The sequence below is a fragment of the Triturus cristatus genome, chromosome 2_1 (genome assembly GCF_964204655.1).
Source record: "Triturus cristatus chromosome 2_1, aTriCri1.1, whole genome shotgun sequence".
Classification (NCBI taxonomy): domain Eukaryota; kingdom Metazoa; phylum Chordata; class Amphibia; order Caudata; family Salamandridae; genus Triturus; species Triturus cristatus.
This window is the reverse complement of record NC_140581.1, coordinates 1,199,268,607-1,199,290,975: the sequence shown is the minus strand read 5'-3', so window position 1 is coordinate 1,199,290,975 and position 22,369 is coordinate 1,199,268,607.

Below are 22,369 nucleotides of genomic sequence, written 5' to 3'. Positions count from 1 at the left end.
TATGTGTTGTAAGGGTATGGGACATAGGGTACCTACGTCCCTGTAAGGGGTGCTAGCACCACCTTACCCAGGCTACAGTAGTGGCCTGGTGGTGTCAGTTTGGGTGGCTGTCCCAGGGTGGCACAATAAGTGCTGCAGCCCTGGTAGGCCTACTGGGGGACCCATGCCCTGGGTACCTAGGGTACCATCTACAAGGGACTGGAAGGGCATGCCCAGCATCCAATTATGTTTGTACCTAGAGTACTCACAACAGTTTTAGGGAGAAAGCAGATAGGCTGGGGTCCTGGATAGCAGGATCCCAGCCAGACTAGTCAAAAACCACTTAAATACCAGGCAAAAAGTTGGGGGCAACCATTAGTCAGATTCCACTCTCCTACATAACCCCCCCCAAACGAAAGGAGATAAGGCTAACCTTGTCCAGATAAGCCTTTATTTCCTGAGTGGCCATATAAGGAAGAACCTGTACTAACATGGTTGCTCCCTGTGTCATGGTCCACTTGGGAAATCCTACCCCAAGGGGTTCTAGAGTTTCTCCAAAGTCTAGGGAAATTACCTGTATTGGTTTTTGGGTCAGAGGTGGGCTGGTGGGGTGTCTGAGTCTGGAAGTGAGACCCTACTTGGGTTGGTCTCAACCTCCTCAGATCACTGGCCACTATGGAAGCCTTTCTGCCCATGACGGTGTCATATCTGGCCCTAAGGGTCAACCTCTGGCTGCCTACAGCTGGGGGTTGGATCCCTTTGGCTGGAATAGTGGAGAGCACTGGAAGGTTTGGGGCAGCTAGGCCCCAGGTTTCCCTGTGCTCAACAACATCCATTTGAGGGGTGCCTATACCTAGGGGTAAGGGGGATCCCTCAGTTTGTAGAGGAATATTCACCTGGCTGAAACTACTCTGCTGGGTGTCCCTAATCTCTTGATGAGGGGGTTCCTCTGGACAGGGGCCCAGTAAGGGTCCACTGGCCTCCCTGACCTCTGCAGCCCTGGGCTGACTGAGGCAGGGTAGAGAGGGGCAGGATACCTGCTCCAGACTGGGTACCACCTTGGAAGGATCCCCTGCCATCAGAGAGGTGGGCAGGCCAAGCCTGTCCACTTCTGGGGCAGTTACTTCACAAGGGGCAGGGTCAGTTCCCTGAGAAACTTGCCCTTTACCTGTAGTCTGGTGGGGGGAAGACTGCTCTTCCTCCCCTATGCTCTCTGTTTGTGTAGAGTGATCCATAGTTTCAGGCTTCACTCTTTCTATTTCCTCCTGGGGTGGAGGTGAGGCCCTCAGGGTCTCATCCACTCTCTCAGGAATTCCTACCATTTTCAAATGGGCCTTGTGGTCAACCTCAGCCCAGGCTGAGATTTCTAGATCATTCCCCAGTAGACAATCTACAGGCAAGTTTGGGGACACTGCCACCCTCTTGGGGCCAGTGACTCCTCCCCAGCTGAGATTTATCACTGCCATGGGATGATCTTTCCTAACTCCATCAATGTTGGTCACCTGATAGCTAAACCCAGGTAAAAGCTGATCTAGGGGCACTAGCCTCTTGGTCACCATGGTGACAGTAGCCCCTGTGTCCTTATAGGCCACAGCCTTCTGACCATTAATTATTGGTTCTTGTCTGTACCTGCCCAGAATACTGGGGCTCATGGTAAAGTTGGCAAACCCCATGCCACCATCACAGACCATAGTTGCTAATGCAGGGGACCTGGCTAGGCCAGAGTCCACTGGTGTCCCCAAAGAGAACCCAACTAAGTTTTTGGGTGCACTCCCACCACCTGGGGGATTACTACTAGTAGTAACAGGAGGTGTTGGAGCAGGTTTTGGAGGAACACTTTCTTTATTGCCATTCTTAGGACAGCTGGAGTCAGTTTTCCAGTGGCCAGGTTTCTTACACACATGGCAATATGGTTTCTTGGTATTAGAGGAAGTATTTTGGGACCCACCCCCAGCACTGGTTTGTTGGGGCCCTTCAGAGGACTTTTCTTGTTTATCATCCCCACCTTTCTCTTTGGGCTTAGTGGAATCCTTCTTCTGGTCACCAACTTGGTTCTTAGGCCTGATCCTGGTTCTGACCCATTTGTCTGCCTTCTTTCCCAATTCTTGGGGAGAGGTCAGATCAGAGTCCACCAGGTGCTGGTGTAAAAGTTGGTTCTGACAATTATTAAGAATCTGCTCCCTCATAATGAGATTATACAATCCTTGATAATCATTAACTTTACTGCCATTTAACCAACCTTCCAGTGCCTTGGTTGCACAATCCACAAAGTCTACCCAATCTTGATTCTGTGCTTTCTGGGTGTCTCTGAACTTAAGTCTGTATTGATCAGTGGTTAAGCCAAACCCATCTATTAAAGCAGCTTTCAAGATATAATAATCATCAGCATCCTCTTCTCTTACAGAGAGGAGCTTGTCTCTCCCTTTATCTGAAAAGGAGAGCCACAGGATTGCTGCCCACTGCTCTACAGGGACCCTCTGTACTCTACAGGCCCTTTCAAGAGCAGATATCCATTTGTGAATATCATCCCCATTCTGATAGGGGGGCACAATCTTGTGGAGGTTCCTATTGTCAGGGACTCTCTCTCTAACTCTAGGGGTTTCATCACTGCCACCAGGGATCTCTAGACCCCATTTCTTTGAAGCTTTCTGAAGCTCCAGGGTTTCCCTGTCTAATGCTAACTGTTCTCTTTTAAGCTGAAGCTTAGCCTGCTCAAATTTGATCAGTCTGCATTTCCTCTCATGAGAGGTTTCTCTTCTCTGAGAAGAGGCAGAGGACCCTTTGGATCCCCTAGAATGGTTGGATCCCACTGAGGGGGATCTGTTCCTTCTGGGGTCCACCACTCTCCTTTTAAGGGTGGAGGGAGTGCCTCTTGGGCCATCACCTCCATGCTGTGAGTGGTCTGTGTCTTCCAGGTCAGGATTTTCATCCTCTTCCTGTTCCTCTTCAGATTCCACTCTGGGAGTGTCCTCTTCTGAGGGGTGCCCACCCACGTTGTCCGTCCCTCTGGATCCTATGGACTCCATAAAGTCTGCTATGAGCAGGATCTCTTTGAGACGTTTTGTGTTGGCACCTCTTTCTGTCTTCAGTCTCCTAAGGGTGCACATTTCCCTGAGCTCAGCAAAGGTGAAATTATCATACTTATCTACTGGGACCCTCTGGGGTCCTTCCATAGCCTTAGTGCCACTTGAAGACATGTTTAGTGTAGTGATGTATCTACCTACACTAAGTGTGGCCTACTGAACCCTCTCTTGAGTTGTAGTCAAGGTGTGCTAGACCCTCTACACACAACTCCAAGTTCAGTAGAACTTATTGTATTCTAGCTTGAATTTATATGTACCTTTGGTACCTTTTGGCTTTCACTTTAGAAATTCAATTTGTTATCTGGTAAAACAATGGCAAGCTTGAATCCAACCGCTGCACACCAATGTGAGAAGTTGGCCTGGCATATGCTGTTCCTAGTTATAGGGACACCTTGCACCAGTCCAATTCGACTCCTATTGATGATAGGTTTAAGACAACCTTTAAGAAAGCTATCCTAGTGGTAGCTGTGGAGAGCAGCCTTCAGGCTAAGTCTTGAAGGAGTGTTAAGCTTATTGTTTTACCATAATACCCTCTTGAATAACCAAATGAAAGAGTAGCCCACACAGGTATATATATAAAATATATGTATTTATTCTAGACAGAATCCCACAGACACTTTATGTGGCTAGTGGCAAAGTTACAATTCAAACAAGCATTTCTAAACACAATAAATAGCACAGAAATCAATGGGCCCCAGGGGGGGACCAAACCATATACTAAAATAGTGGTATAAGAACCACGACAATTCTACAGGCAATGCCTAGGGCATTCAGGATCGCTGGCCCCTTAAGAATCCACCCACAGTTAAGAGGAAGGGGACCCACGGGAGGCGTGTGCAGTGCGAGAAGCTGCTGTCGGGATCGCAATGTTAGCCTATGGAGAATGTCGCGGTTGAATAATTAAGGTTTAAGGACACTTCTAACAACAGTACAAAGTTAAGGCTTGAGACTTAAGGCTTTGGAGAGCCCACCACCACGGAAGTACCGAAGTACCACTGTTACCTGCCCCAGGGAAGCCGGGTGCATAGGTCGATTCTGGTGTCGGGTCGCGGGCTGATTTTCTATGGAAAAGGAGTCCAAACTGCTGCTAGCTGGAAGTGTCGCTGAAGTCGTGAAGATTAAAGTTGAAGAAAAGACAAAGATGAACCTGAAAGCAGAGGGGACAGAGTCTGGGTCACAGCACAGTGACCAGGGAGCTCACAGGAAGGAGCTCGTGGATGTCGGGTGCTTCAGGTGTGGAAGGTACAGCTGGGCTCTGCAGTCACGGGCTCCGGGAGGCTTCAAGGAAGGCCATCTTCTGGAGGGCGACTGTCCCACGTCGGCTGAGGGTCGCTGCGGTGTTAGTGTCCCGATTGGATCCACTAAGCATTGGCAACTGCAACCCACGCAAGATGAACAAAGCAGCTGCTGGTGCAGACCCACGTGGTCTGAGGGTGCTCTCCTTTGCAGGGAGCGTAGAGCAGGCCTGGAGCAACCAGGGGAACTCTTAGAAAGGAAGATTGTCCTCCGTCAGGGCCCACAAGTCGAGAGACAAGGGACCGCGGAAGGCAGCAAAATGGAGTGCGTAAAAGGGCTCCCACGGGCCACCGGAGCGGGCCAGGGAGCTGAGGGTCAGCACAAATGCTGCTTGAAGGTTGGCTCAGAAATGGGCCAAAGCACAACTTCCCCACTGGTCGGGGTCGTGTGCTGGACAAGAAGTGGCCGGTGTCTCGGGGTATGCAGGGATCTCGACACCCACGTGGTCCAGGGTGCTCAGACTTGCTGGGCACGCTCACAGGACGCTGGGATGCACTGGAGACCCACCTCGAGGTTGCTGGAAGGCGTCGAAGGTCGTGAGAGCAACGAAGTTCCAACCGGGTATCTTGTAGTCTTTTAGGTGCCTGCCAAGCAGGGGGATAACTCCTTTATCCCAAGGGAGATTTCTTCGGTCAGCTGGGCAGCAGCTCGTTGAAGGTCAGTTCTGTGAAGTTCTGGACGAATCTGAGGCTCTAGGGCAAAGTTATTCCCATATATCCCCAAGATTAGGGGATGGTCCAAAGCGAGCCTACCAATCAGAGTAGAGGCGGGAAAGGGTGGCTACACCCACTCCCCTTTGTGTGTTTCCTGCCTGGGCGAGGGGCAGGATGCCCCTGAACCGGTTCCAGGCGGTGTATGCAGAGTTGGGGCTCTGCAGCTGCCTACGTGCAACTCTGAATGGACATTTGGTGCACCCACCCTGTTCCAATCCACATTATCCTGTCTGGGGAGGTGCTGGCACCTCCCTGCCACAGGAGCCCTATTGTCCAGCTGGAGAGGCTGGGATTTTCCCCAGCAACAGCCAGCCAGAGTCGTGTAGGTGGCGAACAGTAGCCATTTTGTGGTACATGTGCACTTTTAAATTGGTGTCTAAAATATACCGCTTTTCCCATATCACCCTCCTAGCAAGGGGGAATCGTGCCCCCATGCCCATGGCTGGACTGGGGGTATGATTCCTTCATGTTTGACACCAAACACGATATGGTTCTGTGTAGCCAGTCCCAAGTTACAGCGATGACGCAATAACTTATAATGCGGTAGAGTATATGGTATGGCTACACTACAAACAACCCAGTAACGGTGTTACGAAGGTTGCAGAGAGGTCCTACTCATGTAGGGGTCCCCCCTCACACATACCTCAGCACCCAGCCCTGTAGGATCACCAGGGCCTGCCATAGGGGTGACCTATGAGAGTATATGTGTTGTAAGGGTATGGGACATAGGGTACCTACATCCCTGTAAGGGGTGCTAGCACCACCTTACCCAGGCTACAGTAGTGGCCTGGTGGTGTCAGTTTGGGTGGCTGTCCCAGGGTGGCACAATAAGTGCTGCAGCCCTGGTAGGCCTACTGGGGGACCCATGCCCTGGGTACCTAGGGTACCATCTACAAGGGACTGGAAGGGCATGCCCAGCATCCAATTATGTTTGTACCTAGAGTACTCACAACAGTTTTAGGGAGAAAGCAGATAGGCTGGGGTCCTGGATAGCAGGATCCCAGCCAGACTAGTCAAAAACCACTTAAATACCAGGCAAAAAGTTGGGGGCAACCATTAGTCAGATTCCACTCTCCTACAGTTAAGGTCTTAACTCTCACTCTGGCCTACAGGTTAAGGTCTTAACTCTTACTCTGGCCTAATAGCTAAGGTCATAGACTCTTACTCTGGCCTACTGATTAAGGTCTTAACTCTTAGTCTGGCATAATAGTTAAGATCTTAACTCTTACTCTGGCCTAATAGCTAAGGTCTTAACTCTTACTCTGGCCTAATAGCTAAGGTCTTAACTCTTACTCTGGCCTAATAGCTAAGGTCTTAGACTCATACCCTGGCCTAATAGCTAAGGTCTTAGACTCGTGCTCTAGCCTAATGGTTAAGGTCTTAACTCTTACTCTGGCCTAATAGCTAAGGTCTTAGACTCGTACTCTGGCCTAATGGTTAAGGTCTTAACTCTTACTCTGGCCTACAGGTTAAGGTCTTAACTCTTACTCTGGCCTAATAGCTAAGGTCTTAGACTTGTAATCTGGCCTAATGATTAAGGTCTTAACTCTTACTCTGGCCTAATAGCTAAGATCTTAACTCTTACTCTGGCCTAATAGCTAAGGTCTTAGACTCGTACTCTGGCCTACTGGTTAAGGTCCTAACTCTTACTCTGGCCTAATTGCTAAGGTCTTAGACTCGTACTCTGGCCTAATGGTTAAGATCTTAACTCTTACTCTGGCCTAATAGCTAAGATCTTAACTCTTACTCTGGCCTAATAGCTAAGGTCTTAGACTCGTACTCTGGTCTACTGGTTAAGGTCTTAACTCTTACTCTGTCCTAAAAGCTAAGGTCTTAGACTCGTACTATGGCCTACAGGTTAAGGATTTAACTCTTACTCTGGCCTAATAGCTAAGGTCTTAACTCTTACTCTGGCCTACTGGTTAAGGTCTTAGACTCCTACTCTCGCCTAATAGCTAAGGTCTTAAGTCTTTCTCTGGCCTAATAGCTAAGGTCTTAACTCTTACTCTGGCCTAATAGCTAAGGTCTTAGACTCGTCCTCTGGCCTACTGGTTAAGGTCTTAACTCTTACTCTGGCCTAATAGCTAAGATCGTAACTCTTACTCTGGCCTAATAGCTAAGGTCTTAGACTCGTCCTCTGGCCTACTGGTTAAGGTCTTAACTCTTACTCTGGCCTAATAGCTAAGATCTTAACTCTTACTCTGGCCTAATAGCTAAGGTCTTAGACTCGTACTCTGGCCTACTGGTTAAGGTCTTAACTCTTACTCTGGCCTACTGGAAAAGGTCTTAACACTTACTCTGGCCTAATAGCTAAGGTCTTAGACTCGTTCTCTGGCCTAATAGCTAAGGTCTTAACTCTTACTCTGTCCTACTGGTTAAGGTCTTAACTCTTACTCTGGCCTAATAGCTAAGGTCTTAGACTCTTACTCTGGCCTACAGGTTAAGGTCTTAACTCTTACTCTGGCCTACTGGTTAAGGTCTTAACTCTTACTCTGACCTAATAGCTAAGGTCTTAACTCTTACTCTGGCCTAATAGCTAAGGTCTTAACTCTTACTCTGGCCTAATAGCTAAGGTCTTAGACTCATACTCTGGCCTAATAGCTAAGGTCTTAGACTCGTACTCTGGCCTAATGGTTAAGGTCTTAACTCTTACTCTGGCCTACAGGTTAAGGTCTTAACTCTTACTCTGGCCTAATAGCTAAGGTCTTAGACTTGTAATCTGGCCTAATGATTAAGGTCTTAACTCTTACTCTGGCCTAATAGCTAAGGTCTTAGACTTGTAATCTGGCCTAATGATTAAGGTCTTAACTCTTACTCTGGCCTAATAGCTAAGATCTTAACTCTTACTCTGGCCTAATAGCTAAGGTCTTAGACTCATACTCTGGCCTACTGGTTAAGGTCTTAACTCTTACTCTGGCCTAATTGCTAAGGTCTTAGACTCGTACTCTGGCCTAATGGTTAAGATCTTAACTCTTACTCTGGCCTAATAGCTAAGATCTTAACTCTTACTCTGGCCTAATAGCTAAGGTCTTAGACTCGTACTCTGGCCTACTGGTTAAGGTCTTAACTCTTACTCTGTCCTAAAAGCTAAGGTCTTAGACTCGTACTATGGCCTACAGGTTAAGGTCTTAACTCTTACTCTGGCCTAATAGCTAAGGTCTTAGACTCGTACTCTGGCCTACTGGTTAAGGTCTTAACTCTTACTCTGGCCTAATGGATAAGGTCTTAACTCTTACTCTGGCCTAATAGCTAAGGTCTTAACTCTTACTCTGGCCTAATAGCTACTGTCTTAGACTCGAACTATGGCCTACAGGTTAAGGTCTTAACTCTTACTCTGGCCTAATAGCTAAGGTCTTAGACTCTTACTCTGGCCTACAGGTTAAGGATTTAACTCTTACTCTGGCCTAATAGCTAAGGTCTTAACTCTTACTCTGGCCTACTGGTTAAGGTCTTAGACTCCTACTCTCGCCTAATAGCTAAGGTCTTAACTCTTTCTCTGGCCTAATAGCTAAGGTCTTAACTCTTACTCTGACCTAATAGCTAAGGTCTTAACTCTTACTCTGGCCTACTGGTTAAGGTCTTAGACTCCTACTCTCGCCTAATAGCTAAGGTCTTAAGTCTTTCTCTGGCCTAATAGCTAAGGTCTTAACTCTTACTCTGGCCTAATAGCTAAGGTCTTAGACTCGTCCTCTGGCCTACTGGTTAAGGTCTTAACTCTTACTCTGGCCTAATAGCTAAGATCGTAACTCTTACTCTGGCCTAATAGCTAAGGTCTTAGACTCGTCCTCTGGCCTACTGGTTAAGGTCTTAACTCTTACTCTGGCCTAATAGCTAAGATCTTAACTCTTACTCTGGCCTAATAGCTAAGGTCTTAGACTCGTACTCTGGCCTACTGGTTAAGGTCTTAACTCTTACTCTGGCCTACTGGAAAAGGTCTTAACACTTACTCTGGCCTAATAGCTAAGGTCTTAGACTCGTTCTCTGGCCTAATAGCTAAGGTCTTAACTCTTACTCTGTCCTACTGGTTAAGGTCTTAACTCTTACTCTGGCCTAATAGCTAAGGTCTTAGACTCTTACTCTGGCCTACAGGTTAAGGTCTTAACTCTTACTCTGGCCTACTGGTTAAGGTCTTAACTCTTACTCTGACCTAATAGCTAAGGTCTTAACTCTTACTCTGGCCTAATAGCTAAGGTCTTAACTCTTACTCGGGCCTAATAGCTAAGGTCTTAGACTCATACTCTGGCCTAATAGCTAAGGTCTTAGACTCGTACTCTGGCCTAATGGTTAAGGTCTTAACTCTTACTCTGGCCTACAGGTTAAGGTCTTAACTCTTACTCTGGCCTAATAGCTAAGGTCTTAGACTTGTAATCTGGCCTAATGATTAAGGTCTTAACTCTTACTCTGGCCTAATAGCTAAGGTCTTAGACTTGTAATCTGGCCTAATGATTAAGGTCTTAACTCTTACTCTGGCCTAATAGCTAAGATCTTAACTCTTACTCTGGCCTAATAGCTAAGGTCTTAGACTCATACTCTGGCCTACTGGTTAAGGTCTTAACTCTTACTCTGGCCTAATTGCTAAGGTCTTAGACTCGTACTCTGGCCTAATGGTTAAGATCTTAACTCTTACTCTGGCCTAATAGCTAAGATCTTAACTCTTACTCTGGCCTAATAGCTAAGGTCTTAGACTCGTACTCTGGCCTACTGGTTAAGGTCTTAACTCTTACTCTGTCCTAAAAGCTAAGGTCTTAGACTCGTACTATGGCCTACAGGTTAAGGTCTTAACTCTTACTCTGGCCTAATAGCTAAGGTCTTAGACTCGTACTCTGGCCTACTGGTTAAGGTCTTAACTCTTACTCTGGCCTAATGGATAAGGTCTTAACTCTTACTCTGGCCTAATAGCTAAGGTCTTAACTCTTACTCTGGCCTAATAGCTACTGTCTTAGACTCGAACTATGGCCTACAGGTTAAGGTCTTAACTCTTACTCTGGCCTAATAGCTAAGGTCTTAGACTCTTACTCTGGCCTACAGGTTAAGGATTTAACTCTTACTCTGGCCTAATAGCTAAGGTCTTAACTCTTACTCTGGCCTACTGGTTAAGGTCTTAGACTCCTACTCTCGCCTAATAGCTAAGGTCTTAACTCTTTCTCTGGCCTAATAGCTAAGGTCTTAACTCTTACTCTGACCTAATAGCTAAGGTCTTAGACTCGTCCTCTGGCCTACTGGTTAAGGTCTTAACTCTTACTCTGGCCTAATAGCTAAGATCTTAACTCTTACTCTGGCCTAATAGCTAAGGTCTTAGACTCGTACTCTGGCCTACTGGTTAAGGTCTTAACTCTTACTCTGGCCTACTGGAAAAGGTCTTAACACTTACTCTGGCCTAATAGCTAAGGTCTTAGACTCATTCTCTGGCCTAATAGCTAAGGTCTTAACTCTTACTCTGCCCTACTGGTTAAGGTCTTAACTCTTACTCTGGCCTAATAGCTAAGGTCTTAGACTCTTACTCTGGCCTACAGGTTAAGGTCTTAACTCTTACTCTGGCCTACTGGTTAAGGTCTTAACTCTTACTCTGGCCTAATAGCTAAGGTCTTAACTCTTACTCTGGCCTAATAGCTAAGGTCTTAACTCTTACTCTGGCCTAATAGCTAAGGTCTTAGACTCATACTCTGGCCTAATAGCTAAGGTCTTAGACTCGTACTCTGTCCTAATGGTTAAGGTCTTAACTCTCACTCTGGCCTACAGGTTAAGGTCTTAACTCTTACTCTGGCCTAATAGCTAAGGTCATAGACTCTTACTCTGGCCTACTGATTAAGGTCTTAACTCTTAGTCTGGCATAATAGTTAAGATCTTAACTCTTACTCTGGCCTAATAGCTAAGGTCTTAACTCTTACTCTGGCCTAATAGCTAAGGTCTTAACTCTTACTCTGGCCTAATAGCTAAGGTCTTAGACTCATACCCTGGCCTAATAGCTAAGGTCTTAGACTCGTGCTCTAGCCTAATGGTTAAGGTCTTAACTCTTACTCTGGCCTAATAGCTAAGGTCTTAGACTCGTACTCTGGCCTAATGGTTAAGGTCTTAACTCTTACTCTGGCCTACAGGTTAAGGTCTTAACTCTTACTCTGGCCTAATAGCTAAGGTCTTAGACTTGTAATCTGGCCTAATGATTAAGGTCTTAACTCTTACTCTGGCCTAATAGCTAAGATCTTAACTCTTACTCTGGCCTAATAGCTAAGGTCTTAGACTCGTACTCTGGCCTACTGGTTAAGGTCTTAACTCTTACTCTGGCCTAATTGCTAAGGTCTTAGACTCGTACTCTGGCCTAATGGTTAAGATCTTAACTCTTACTCTGGCCTAATAGCTAAGATCTTAACTCTTACTCTGGCCTAATAGCTAAGGTCTTAGACTCGTACTCTGGTCTACTGGTTAAGGTCTTAACTCTTACTCTGTCCTAAAAGCTAAGGTCTTAGACTCGTACTATGGCCTACAGGTTAAGGATTTAACTCTTACTCTGGCCTAATAGCTAAGGTCTTAACTCTTACTCTGGCCTACTGGTTAAGGTCTTAGACTCCTACTCTCGCCTAATAGCTAAGGTCTTAACTCTTTCTCTGGCCTAATAGCTAAGGTCTTAACTCTTACTCTGGCCTAATAGCTAAGGTCTTAGACTCGTCCTCTGGCCTACTGGTTAAGGTCTTAACTCTTACTCTGGCCTAATAGCTAAGATCGTAACTCTTACTCTGGCCTAATAGCTAAGGTCTTAGACTCGTACTCTGGCCTACTGGTTAAGGTCTTAACTCTTACTCTGGCCTACTGGAAAAGGTCTTAACACTTACTCTGGCCTAATAGCTAAGGTCTTAGACTCGTTCTCTGGCCTAATAGCTAAGGTCTTAACTCTTACTCTGTCCTACTGGTTAAGGTCTTAACTCTTACTCTGGCCTAATAGCTAAGGTCTTAGACTCTTACTCTGGCCTACAGGTTAAGGTCTTAACTCTTACTCTGGCCTACTGGTTAAGGTCTTAACTCTTACTCTTGCCTAATAGCTAAGGTCTTAACTCTTACTCTGGCCTAATAGCTAAGGTCTTAACTCTTACTCTGGCCTAATAGCTAAGGTCTTAGACTCATACTCTGGCCTAATAGCTAAGGTCTTAGACTCGTACTCTGGCCTACTGGTTAAGGTCTTAACTCTTACTCTGGCCTAATGGATAAGGTCTTAACTCTTACTCTGGCCTAATAGCTAAGGTCTTAACTCTTACTCTGGCCTAATAGCTAAGGTCTTAGACTCGTACTATGGCCTACAGGTTAAGGTCTTAACTCTTACTCTGGCCTAATAGCTAAGGTCTTAGACTCTTACTCTGGCCTACAGGTTAAGGATTTAACTCTTACTCTGGCCTAATAGCTAAGGTCTTAAATCTTACTCTGGCCTACTGGATAAGGTCTTAGACTCCTACTCTCGCCTAAAAGCTAAGGTCTTAACTCTTTCTCTGGCCTAATAGCTCAGGTCTTAACTCTTACTCTGGCCTAATAGCTAAGGTCTTAGACTCGTCCTCTGGCCTACTGGTTAAGGTCTTAACTCTTACTCTGGCCTAATAGCTAAGATCTTAACTCTTACTCTGGCCTAATAGCTAAGGTCTTAGACTCGTACTCTGGCCTACTGGTTAAGGTCTTAACTCTTACTCTGGTCTACTGGAAAAGGTCTTAACACTTACTCTGGCCTAATAGCTAAGGTCTTAGACTCGTTCTCTGGCCTACTAGCTAAGGTCTTAACTCTTACTCTGTCCTACTGGTTAAGGTCTTAACTCTTACTCTGGCCTAATAGCTAAGGTCTTAGACTCTTACTCTGGCCTACAGGTTAAGGTCTTAACTCTTACTCTGGCCTACTGGTTAAGGTCTTAACTCTTACTCTGACCTAATAGCTAAGGTCTTAACTCTTACTCTGGCCTAATAGCTAAGGTCTTAACTCTTACTCTGGCCTAATAGCTAAGGTCTTAGACTCATACTCTGGCCTAATAGCTAAGGTCTTAGACTCGTACTCTGGCCTAATGGTTAAGGTCTTAACTCTTACTCTGGCCTACAGGTTAAGGTCTTAACTCTTACTCTGGCCTAATAGCTAAGGTCTTAGACTTGTAATCTGGCCTAATGATTAAGGTCTTAACTCTTACTCTGGCCTAATAGCTAAGATCTTAACTCTTACTCTGGCCTAATAGCTAAGGTCTTAGACTCGTACTCTGGCCTACTGGTTAAGGTCTTAACTCTTACTCTGGCCTAATTGCTAAGGTCTTAGACTCGTACTCTGGCCTAATGGTTAAGATCTTAACTCTTACTCTGGCCTAATAGCTAAGATCTTAACTCTTACTCTGGCCTAATAGCTAAGGTCTTAGACTCGTACTCTGGCCTACTGGTTAAGGTCTTAACTCTTACTCTGTCCTAAAAGCTAAGGTCTTAGACTCGTACTATGGCCTACAGGTTAAGGTCTTAACTCTTACTCTGGCCTAATAGCTAGGGTCTTAGACTCGTACTCTGGCCTACTGGTTAAGGTCTTAACTCTTACTCTGGCCTAATGGATAAGGTCTTAACTCTTACTCTGGCCTAATAGCTAAGGTCTTAACTCTTACTCTGGCCTAATAGCTACTGTCTTAGACTCGAACTATGGCCTACAGGTTAAGGTCTTAACTCTTACTCTGGCCTAATAGCTAAGGTCTTAGACTCTTACTCTGGCCTACAGGTTAAGGATTTAACTCTTACTCTGGCCTAATAGCTAAGGTCTTAACTCTTACTCTGGCCTACTGGTTAAGGTCTTAGACTCCTACTCTCGCCTAATAGCTAAGGTCTTAACTCTTTCTCTGGCCTAATAGCTAAGGTCTTAACTCTTACTCTGACCTAATAGCTAAGGTCTTAGACTCGTCCTCTGGCCTACTGGTTAAGGTCTTAACTCTTACTCTGGCCTAATAGCTAAGATCTTAACTCTTACTCTGGCCTAATAGCTAAGGTCTTAGACTCGTACTCTGGCCTACTGGTTAAGGTCTTAACTCTTACTCTGGCCTACTGGAAAAGGTCTTAACACTTACTCTGGCCTAATAGCTAAGGTCTTAGACTCATTCTCTGGCCTAATAGCTAAGGTCTTAACTCTTACTCTGCCCTACTGGTTAAGGTCTTAACTCTTACTCTGGCCTAATAGCTAAGGTCTTAGACTCTTACTCTGGCCTACAGGTTAAGGTCTTAACTCTTACTCTGGCCTACTGGTTAAGGTCTTAACTCTTACTCTGGCCTAATAGCTAAGGTCTTAACTCTTACTCTGGCCTAATAGCTAAGGTCTTAACTCTTACTCTGGCCTAATAGCTAAGGTCTTAGACTCATACTCTGGCCTAATAGCTAAGGTCTTAGACTCGTACTCTGGCCTAATGGTTAAGGTCTTAACTCTCACTCTGGCCTACAGGTTAAGGTCTTAACTCTTACTCTGGCCTAATAGCTAAGGTCATAGACTCTTACTCTGGCCTACTGATTAAGGTCTTAACTCTTAGTCTGGCATAATAGTTAAGATCTTAACTCTTACTCTGGCCTAATAGCTAAGGTCTTAACTCTTACTCTGGCCTAATAGCTAAGGACTTAACTCTTACTCTGGCCTAATAGCTAAGGTCTTAGACTCATACCCTGGCCTAATAGCTAAGGTCTTAGACTCGTGCTCTAGCCTAATGGTTAAGGTCTTAACTCTTACTCTGGCCTAATAGCTAAGGTCTTAGACTCGTACTCTGGCCTAATGGTTAAGGTCTTAACTCTTACTCTGGCCTACAGGTTAAGGTCTTAACTCTTACTCTGGCCTAATAGCTAAGGTCTTAGACTTGTAATCTGGCCTAATGATTAAGGTCTTAACTCTTACTCTGGCCTAATAGCTAAGATCTTAACTCTTACTCTGGCCTAATAGCTAAGGTCTTAGACTCGTACTCTGGCCTACTGGTTAAGGTCTTAACTCTTACTCTGGCCTAATTGCTAAGGTCTTAGACTCGTACTCTGGCCTAATGGTTAAGATCTTAACTCTTACTCTGGCCTAATAGCTAAGATCTTAACTCTTACTCTGGCCTAATAGCTAAGGTCTTAGACTCGTACTCTGGTCTACTGGTTAAGGTCTTAACTCTTACTCTGTCCTAAAAGCTAAGGTCTTAGACTCGTACTATGGCCTACAGGTTAAGGTCTTAACTCTTACTCTGGCCTAATAGCTAAGGTCTTAGACTCGTACTCTGGCCTACTGGTTAAGGTCTTAACTCTTACTCTGGCCTAATGGATAAGGTCTTAACTCTTACTCTGGCCTAATAGCTAAGGTCTTAACTCTTACTCTGGCCTAATAGCTAAGGTCTTAGACTCGTACTATGGCCTACATTTTAAGGTCTTAACTCTTACTATGGCCTAATAGCTAAGGTCTTAGACTCTTACTCTGGCCTACAGGTTAAGGATTTAACTCTTACTCTGGCCTAATAGCTAAGGTCTTAACTCTTACTCTGGCCTACTGGTTAAGGTCTTAGACTCCTACTCTCGCCTAATAGCTAAGGTCTTAACTCTTTCTCTGGCCTAATAGCTAAGGTCTTAACTCTTACTCTGGCCTAATAGCCAAGGTCTTAGACTCGTCCTCCGGCCTAATGGTTAAGGTATTAACTCTTACTCTGGCCTAATAGCTAAGATCTTAACTCTTACTCTGGCCTAATAGCTAAGGTCTTAGACTCGTACTCTGGCCTACTGGTTAAGGTCTTAACTCTTACTCTGGCCTACTGGAAAAGGTCTTAACACTTACTCTGGCCTAATAGCTAAGGTCTTAGACTCGTTCTCTGGCCTAATAGCTAAGGTCTTAACTCTTACTCTGTCCTACTGGTTAAGGTCTTAACTCTTACTCTGGCCTAATAGCTAAGGTCTTAGACTCGTACTATGGCCTACAGGTTAAGGTCTTAACTCTTACTCTGGCCTACTGGTTAAGGTCTTAACTCTTACTCTGGCCTAATGGATAAGGTCTTAACTCTTACTCTGGCCTAATAGCTAAGGTCTTAACTCTTACTCTGGCCTAATAGCTAAGGTCTTAGACTCGTTCTCTGGCCTAATAGCTAAGGTCTTATACTCGTACTCTGGCTTAATGGTTAAGGTCTTAACTCTTACTCTGGCCTAATAGCTAAGGTCTTAGACTCGTACTATGGCCTACAGGTTAAGGTCTTAACTCTTACTCTGGCCTACTGGTTAAGGTCTTAACTCTTACTCTGGCCTAATGGATAAGGTCTTAACTCTTACTCTGGCCTAATAGCTAAGGTCTTAACTCTTACTCTGGCCTAATAGCTAAGGTCTTAGACTCGTACTATGGCCTACAGGTTAAGGTCTTAACTCTTACTCTGGCCTAATAGCTAAGGTCTTAGACTCTTACTCTGGCCTACAGGTTAAGGATTTAACTCTTACTCTGGCCTAATAGCTAAGGTCTTAACTCTTACTCTGGCCTAATAGCTAAGGTCTTAACTCTTACTCTGGCCTAATAGCTAAGGTCTTAGACTCGTCCTCTGGCCTACTGGTTAAGGTCTTAACTCTTACTCTGGCCTAATAGCTAAGATCTTAACTCTTACTCTGGCCTAATAGCTAAGGTCTTAGACTCGTACTCTGGCCTACTGGTTAAGGTCTTAACTCTTACTCTGGCCTACTGGAAAAGGTCTTAACACTTACTCTGGCCTAATAGCTAAGGTCTTAGACTCGTTCTATGGCCTAATAGCTAAGGTCTTAACTCTTACTCTGTCCTACTGGTTAAGGTCTTAACTCTTACTCTGGCCTAATAGCTAAGGTCTTAGACTCTTACTCTGGCCTACAGGTTAAGGTCTTAACTCTTACTCTGGCCTACTGGTTAAGGTCTTAACTCTTACTCTTGCATAATAGCTAAGGTCTTAACTCTTACTCTGGCCTAATAGCTAAGGTCTTAACTCTTACTCTGGCCTAATAGCTAAGGTCTTAGACTCATACTCTGGCCTAATAGCTAAGGTCTTAGACTCGTACTCTGGCCTACTGGTTAAGGTCTTAACTCTTACTCTGGCCTAATAGATAAGGTCTTAACTCTTACTCTGGCCTAATAGCTAAGGTCTTAACTCTTACTCTGGCCTAATAGCTAAGGTCTTAGACTCGTACTATGGCCTACAGGTTAAGGTCTTAACTCCTACTCTGGCCTAATAGCTAAGGTCTTAGACTCTTACTCTGGCCTACAGGTTAAGAATTTAACTCTTACTCTGGCCTAATAGCTAAGGTCTTAACTCTTACTCTGGCCTACTGGTTAAGGTCTTAGACTCCTACTCTCGCCTAATAGCTAAGGTCTTAACTCTTTCTCTGGCCTAATAGCTAAGGTCTTAACTCTTACTCTGGCCTAATAGCTAAGGTCTTAGACTCGTCCTCTGGCCTACTGGTTAAGGTCTTAACTCTTACTCTGGCCTAATAGCTAAGATCTTAACTCTTACTCTGGCCTAATAGCTGAGGTCTTAGACTCGTACTCTGGCCTACTGGTTAAGGTCTTAACTCTTACTCTGGCCTACTGGAAAAGGTCTTAACACTTACTCTGGCCTAATAGCTAAGGTCTTAGACTCGTTCTCTGGCCTAATAGCTAAGGTCTTAACTCTTACTCTGTCCTACTGGTTAAGGTCTTAACTCTTACTCTGGCCTAATAGCTAAGGTCTTAGACTCTTACTCTGGCCTACAGGTTAAGGTCTTAACTCTTACTCTGGCCTACTGGTTAAGGTCTTAACTCTTACTCTGGCCTAATAGCTAAGGTCTTAACTCTTACTCTGGCCTAATAGCTAAGGTCTTAACTCTTACTCTGGCCTAATAGCTAAGGTCTTACACTCATACTCTGGCCTAATAGCTAAGGTCTTAGACTCGTACTCTGGCCTAATGGTTAAGGTCTTAACTCTCACTCTGGCCTACAGGTTAAGGTCTTAACTCTTACTCTGGCCTAATAGCTAAGGTCATAGACTCTTACTCTGGCCTACTGATTAAGGTCTTAACTCTTAGTCTGGCCTAATAGTTAAGATTAGGCCTGGGCAAAAATTTCGTTCCGTTCGCGGAAATTGCGATAATTTGACATTTTTGCGTTCCGCGGAGAGCGCGAAGATGTCAAAAATTCCGGTTTCCGCAGCTTGGCGATAATTTGTTTCTTGCTCGCGCTGTAAAATGATACATTCTCGCGCGCGCGCGATCGCCTTACCTGATTCCCTGCGTTCGCCGACAAGTTTTCTTGATCCGGTCGCGTTCTCCATGAGATGTTGTATTGTTTTTAGCCATTTGCGCTGTCTCGCGACAGTTCGCGCCCGCAGTGACGTCATGCGTCGCGCGATCACGTCTTTCTTCTCGCGATCATGCACCGCGAGAACAACTCAAAACAAGATGGCCGCGCCCGCAAGCAGCCACATGGGTAAGTTGGCGACCCGCAACCATGCAGAAAATCGCGCGAACATGCCGGAAAAAAACTTCCGCATCTTCGCGATATTTCTGCTTGTTTGCGATAATTTTAAACATTCTCGCGATAATTTGCGAAGGTTAATTCCGCAAATTCCGCCCACCCCTAGTTAAGATCTTAACTCTTACTCTGGCCTAATAGCTAAGGTCTTAGACTCGTACTCTGGCCTAATGGTTAAGATCTTAACTCTTACTCTGGCCTACAGGTTAAGGTCTTAACTCTTACTCTGGCCTAATTGCTGAGGTCTTAGACTCGTAATCTGGCCTAATGATTAAGGTCTTAACTCTTACTCTGGCCTAATAGCTAAGATCTTAGCTCTTACTCTGGCCTAATAGCTAAAGTCTTAGACTCGTACTCTGGCCTACTGGTTAAGGTCTTAACTCTTGCTCTGGCCTACTGGTTAAGGTCTTAACTCTTACTCTGGCCTAATAGCTAAGTTCTTATACTCGTACTCTGGCTTAATGGTTAAGGTCTTAACTCTTAATCTGGCCTAATAGCTAAGGTCTTAACTCTTACTCTGGCCTACTGGTTAAGGTCTTAGACTCCTACTCTCGCCTAATAGCTAAGGTCTTAACTCTTTCTCTGGCCTAATAGCTAAGATCTTAAATCTTACTCTGGCCTAATAGCTAAGGTCTTAGACTCGTACTATGGCCTACAGGTTAAGGTCTTAACTCTTACTCAGGCCTACTGGTTAAGGTCTTAACTGTTACTCTGGCCTAATAGCTAAGGTCTTAACTCTTACTCTGGCCTAATTGCTAAGGTCTTAGACTCGTCCTCTGGCCTACTGGTTAAGGTCTTAACACTTACTCTGGCCTAATAGCTAAGATCTTAACACTTACTCTGGCCTAATAGCTAAGGTCTTAGACTCGTACTCTGGCCTACTGGTTAAGGTCTTAACTCTTACTCTGGCCTACTGGAAAAGGTCTTAACACTTACTCTGGCCTAATAGCTAAGGTCTTAGACTCGTACTCTGGCCTACTGGTTAAGGTCTTAACTCTTACTCTGTCCTACTGGTTAAGGTCTTAACTCTTACTCTGGCTTAATAGCTAAGGTCTTAGACTCTTACTCTGGCCTACAGGTTAAGGACTTAACTCTTACTCTGGCCTACTGGTTAAAGTCTTAACTCTTACTCTGGCCTAATAGCTAAGGTCTTAACTCTTACTCTGGCCTAATAGCTAAGGTCTTACACTCATACTCTGGCCTAATAGCTAAGGTCTTAGACTCGTACTCTGGCCTAATGGTTAAGGTCTTAACTCTTACTCTGGCCTACAGGTTAAGGTCTTAATTCTTACTCTGGCCTAATAGCTAAGGTCTTAGACTCGTACTCTGGCCTACTGGTTAAGGTCTTAACTCTTACTCTGGCCTAATGGATAAGGTCTTAACTCTTACTCTGGCCTAATAGCTAAGGTCTTAACTCTTACTCTGGCCTAATAGCTAAGGTCTTAGACTCGTACTATGGCCTACAGGTTAAGGTCTTAACTCTTACTCTGGCCTAATAGCTAAGGTCTTAGACTCTTACTCTGGCCTACAGGTTAAGGATTTAACTCTTACTCTGGCCTAATAGCTAAGGTCTTAAGTCTTACTCTGGCCTACTGGTTAAGGTCTTAGACTCCTACTCTCGCCTAATAGCTAAGGTCTTAACTCTTTCTCTGGCCTAATAGCTAAGGTCTTAACTCTTACTCTGGCCTAATAGCTAAGGTCTTAGACTCGTCCTCTGGCCTACTGGTTAAGGTCTTAACTCTTACTCTGGCCTAATAGCTAAGATCTTAACTCTTACTCTGGCCTAATAGCTAAGGTCTTAGACTCGTACTCTGGCCTACTGGTTAAGGTCTTAACTCTTACTCTGGCCTACTGGAAAAGGTCTTAACACTTACTCTGGCCTAATAGCTAAGGTCTTAGACTCGTTCTCTGGCCTAATAGCTAAGGTCTTAACTCTTACTCTGTCCTACTGGTTAAGGTCTTAACTCTTACTCTGGCCTAATAGCTAAGGTCTTAGACTCTTAATCTGGCCTACAGGTTAAGGTCTTAACTCTTACTCTGGCCTACTGGTTAAGGTCTTAACTCTTACACTTGCCTAATAGCTAAGGTCTTAACTCTTACTCTGGCCTAATAGCTAAGGTCTTAACTCTTACTCTGGCCTAATAGCTAAGGTCTTAGACTCATACTCTGGCCTAATAGCTAAGGTCTTAGACTCGTACTCTGGCCTACTGGTTAAGGTCTTAACTCTTACTCTGGCCTAATGGATAAGGTCTTAACTCCTACTCTGGCCTAATAGCTAAGGTCTTAACTCTTACTCTGGCCTAATAGCTAAGGTCTTAGACTCGTACTATGGCCTACAGGTTAAGGTCTTAACTCTTACTCTGGCCTAATAGCTAAGGTCTTAGACTCTTACTCTGGCCTACAGGTTAAGGATTTAACTCTTACTCTGGCCTAATAGCTAAGGTCTTAACTCTTACTCTGGCCTACTGGTTAAGGTCTTAGACTCCTACTCTCGCCTAATAGCTAAGGTCTTAACTCTTTCTCTGGCCTAATAGCTAAGGTCTTAACTCTTACTCTGGCCTAATAGCTAAGGTCTTAGACTCGTCCTCTGGCCTACTGGTTAAGGTCTTAACTCTTACTCTGGCCTAATAGCTAAGATCTTAACTCTTACTCTGGCCTAATAGCTAAGGTCTTAGACTCGTACTCTGGCCTACTGGTTAAGGTCTTAACTCTTACTCTGGCCTACTGGAAAAGGTCTTAACACTTACTCTGGCCTAATAGCTAAGGTCTTAGACTCGTTCTCTGGCCTAATAGCTAAGGTCTTAACTCTTACTCTGTCCTACTGGTTAAGGTCTTAACTTTTACTCTGGCCTAATAGCTAAGGTCTTAGACTCTTACTCTGGCCTACAGGTTAAGGTCTTAACTCTTACTCTGGCCTACTGGTTAAGGTCTTAACTCTTACTCTGGCCTAATAGCTAAGGTCTTAACTCTTACTCTGGCCTAATAGCTAAGGTCTTAACTCTTACTCTGGCCTAATAGCTAAGGTCTTAGACTCATACTCTGGCCTAATAGCTAAGGTCTTAGACTCGTACTCTGGCCTAATGGTTAAGGTCTTAACTCTTACTCTGGCCTACAGGTTAAGGTCTTAACTCTTACTCTGGCCTAATAGCTAAGGTCTTAGACTTGTAATCTGGCCTAATGATTAAGGTCTTAACTCTTACTCTGGCCTAATAGCTAAGATCTTAACTCTTACTCTGGCCTAATAGCTAAGGTCTTAGACTCGTACTCTGGCCTACTGGTTAAGGTCTTAACTCTTACTCTGGCCTAATTGCTAAGGTCTTAGACTCGTACTCTGGCCTAATGGTTAAGATCTTAACTCTTACTCTGGACTAATAGCTAAGATCTTAACTCTTACTCTGGCCTAATAGCTAAGGTCTTAGACTCGTACTCTGGCCTACTGGTTAAGGTCTTAACTCTTACTCTGTCCTAAAAGCTAAGGTCTTAGACTCGTACTCTGGCCTAATGGTTAAGGTCTTAACTCTTACTCTTTCCTAATAGCTAAGATCTTAACTCTTACTCTGGCCTAATAGCTAAGGTCTTAGACTTGTACTCTGGCCTACTGGTTAAGGTCTTAACTCTTACTCTGGCCTACTGGAAAAGGTCTTAACACTTACTCTGGCCTAATAGCTAAGGTCTTAGACTCGTTCTCTGGCCTAATAGCTAAGGTCTTAACTCTTACTCTGTCCTACTGGTTAAGGTCTTAACTCTTACTCTGGAATAATAGCTAAGGTCTTAGACTCTTACTCTGGCCTACAGGTTAAGGTCTTAACTCTTACTCTGGCCTACTGGTTAAGGTCTTAACTCTTACT